Below are 3,409 nucleotides of genomic sequence, written 5' to 3' on the forward strand. Positions count from 1 at the left end.
TTTAGCTGAGTTCCAAGCTTAGCCAAGGCAACCAGTTGGGAGCAGAAGAGTTTTACTGGCAGAGGGCTTGCAACCACCAAACAGGGAGCTTGGGAAACTGCAGCGAGTTCAGCCTAGTGAGGTTCAGAATGAGATCCTAAGCTGTGTAATCACTGCGAACCAGCACTGGCACCTGTGGCTGACACTGGGCCCAGCTGCCTGTGGTTTTATTTACACATTGAGCCACTTGGCTTCACTGACCTCATGGAGCCTTACTCAGGACGAAAATCTCCAGAAAGCAGGGAGCCAAGCCACCTGGTCCTCTTCTTGGCTGAAAACCACACAGGGAGGGGCCTGGGGACAATTCAGGGGTACAGGCTGACTTGGGATTTCTGGTCTGGGTGGTGAGGAGGGCCTGGCTGGATGTCTGTTGTTACTCAGTTCCCTCTGGAGTCTGTGTGCTCTGGTATTAATCCATCTTCTACTCCTTGGACTCAGAGTGCCTGAGGCTATCTACATCAAAGAATGCTGTGTTTGCAAAAACCAGTGGCTTCATCTCAGCTTCCCTCTCCACCAGCGCCTTTGGTTCCCTCCCGGGGCCAGCTCCTCCCATCTTGCTAGGATGGGGTTGGGGGCACCATAAGAGCAATAGCCACTCTGTTCATTCTTCCCCAAGGCCTGAGCACCAGGGAGTTTCAGAACTGCGGGGCTCAGCGGGGAAATGGCAGCAATGGCGGAGGCGGTGGCAGCAGGGGCCACAGGAGGATTCATGCTTGTTTCAGAACACTAGGTCAAATCTGAGGGGATTTGATCTGGGAATCCATATCACAACATGTAATAGGGTGGACATTTGCTCCAGCTGATATCCTCTCGCTCTCTCCAACGTTGCTGCATTCTAACCAGGAGCCCCTGAATCCACGATCAGATGCCGTTTTCTCTAAGGATAGGTCACATGAGATGACTTAACATTGGAATTGGATCTGGCATTAAGCTACACTGATTTTCAACCTGGTTCTGGGACACAGAGCTGTCTCAGTGTGTCTTCTGTTCTGAGAACATTGCGTGGATATTTTAGTTTCTTATTTTCATTTGAATGAGTAATGATAGATAAAAAACAAAAGCATACATCTCTCACTTCTCAACCTCTTGCTCTCTGAACACCCTCTAAAGTCATGGGAAAAGTTGCAGACAAATAGAAACTTCCTCATTTTAGATTGGTAAATATGAAGAAGCAAGTTCTATATTTTGAAAGGCATAATTCATTCAGTAAATATTTTTTGAGCATCTATCAAGTGTTGTAGGAGCTGAGACTGTAACAGGGAATAAAATGGACAAAGACCTTGTCTTTGTGATGTTTACATTCCTGTGGGAGGGAAGAGGCAATGAACAAAGAAGTAAACAGATAGTAGGTCAAACGGTGATACATGGGATGGAAAATATAAATATCAACATATAGTGGTGTGTGTGTGTGTATATGTGTTGGGCCTGTGTTGCTATTTTACATTGGTTAATCAGAGTCCCCTTGCTTGGGTGACAATGGGGAAGTGGCCTGAAGGAAGCAAGAGGTGAGCCAGGCAGCTGTGCGGAGAGAATTCCAACAGGAGAACCCACAGTGCACAAGCTGTGAGGCCAGAGATGAGCAGTTCAAGGGATTAAAAGCATCGAGATAGCTAGTTAAATGGTATAAATCAATGTGTTTGCTATGGACTAAATGTTTGTGTTCCCCCCTTGATGTATATGTTGAAACCTAACCGCTAATGTGACAGTATTAGGAGGGAGGGGTCTTTGGGAGGTGATTACATCATGAAAGTGGAACCCTCATGAATGACATTAGTAACCTTACAAGGGGCTGAATAGAGAGGAATTCTTCTCTTCCACTGTATTAGTCTGTTCTCACACTGCTGTAAAGAACTGCTCCAGACTGGGTAATTTATAAAGGAAGGAGGTTGAATTGGCTTGCAGTTCTACAGGGCTGAGAAGACCTCAGGAAACTTACAATCATGGCTTAGGGGAAGCAAACATGTCCTTCTTTACATGAAGGCAGGAAGGAGAAGTGCCAAGCAAAGGGGGGAATAAAACCCTTACAAAACCATTAGATCTCATGAGAACTCACACACTATCCCAAGAACAGCATAAGGGTAACCACCCCTGTGATTGAATTACCTCCTACCAGGTCCCTCCCACAACACATGGGGATTGTGGGAACTATAATTCAAGATGACATTTGGATGGAGACACAGCCAAACCATATCATCCACCATGTGAAGACATAGCTGGAAGGTGTCGTTTTTGAACCAGGAAGTCAGCCCTCACCAGACACCAAATCTACTGGCACCTAAATCTTGGACTTCCCAGCTTCCAGAACTAGGAGAAATAAATTTCTGTTGTTTATAAGCCATTTAGTTTAAGGTATTTTGTTAAAGTAGTGTGAAGAAACTAAGATAGTACTTAATTTTATATTTCTATTATTTTGTCTTTCTTCAGGCCATAAGTGCTTTTTAACTAGATACATATCCTTCTGTGCTTCTGAAAATATGAAGAGAGTTACCTGTCAAGATGTGAGGGTGGCCGAGACTAGAGTCACATCCTGACACAACTCTTGTCCTGGTGTGCTAGAGTACTCGGAAAGAATCTACTGGTCTTGATTCACTGGCGGGGGCAGTCAGTGCCCGCATTAGTGCCCAGATCAGAAACATACATACAAAAAACAAAAATAAGATGTGAGGGTGGATTTCTCACGTGTGATTTGCCAACTTCCGGAAGGGAGCTCATGACACGCCCACAGGGAACAGCAGGAAAGCCTCTTCCATTCTCATGCTTTGAGTGAGGGTCTCAGGTGATTGTATAAGCGCTCTGGGGAAAGCTTTTGAGAGCTTTCCCCTGTCACGGTGGCCAAGGAACGTTCAGCATCCATGAAGTGGAACTGTAACTGCCGGTTTTAGACTGGGTGTTCATTTTTCAAAAGTTGCAGTCAACTGCTTGCTGACACTGGACTGCCTGGTGATGGGTGAACCTGGGATTTTTCTCACTGATGCTGTAGCTATATTCTTTATATCCGCTCAAACCTCTTATGCAAAAATACCTGCATCCTTTCAGCTGCATGTGATGTAAAACTACATCCTTGCATTACACATTCTGGACAGGTGGTTTAATATTTATGAAGAATTTAAGCAACTTCAGCATCAGCAAATAAAAGAGAAAAACAGAAAGACACATGCACACTCACATACGTGATCAGTCCATGAGGAGAACAGGCCTCTTCCAGAGGGAGAGGTTCCCAACATTTACAGTTAAAGTGGGTTCCAAAAGAAACGATGCTCAGACCTGGAGTGCATGCTGCTAAATGGTTTACACAATTGACGTGGAACAGCAAAGTAGCCTGAGGGCATGATCTTTATAATGTTGTCTCCACAATTGAAAGATGATTTAA

The 3,409-nt window shown here is 44.9% G+C and overlaps 1 non-coding gene across 1 annotated transcript; it reads left to right on the forward strand.

The window, feature by feature from the left end:
* The first annotated feature begins 2,546 nt into the window (after positions 1 to 2,546).
* Positions 2,547 to 2,677, forward strand: LOC116537931. Its single transcript, XR_004263421.1, has one exon. It is a non-coding gene; the product is annotated as a small nucleolar RNA SNORA3/SNORA45 family (small nucleolar RNA).
* Positions 2,678 to 3,409: the final 732 nt, after the last annotated feature.

This window comes from Sapajus apella, unplaced genomic scaffold (assembly GCF_009761245.1).
Source record: "Sapajus apella isolate SASKATOON/1434 unplaced genomic scaffold, GSC_monkey_1.0 scaffold114, whole genome shotgun sequence".
Classification (NCBI taxonomy): Eukaryota; Metazoa; Chordata; class Mammalia; order Primates; family Cebidae; genus Sapajus; species Sapajus apella.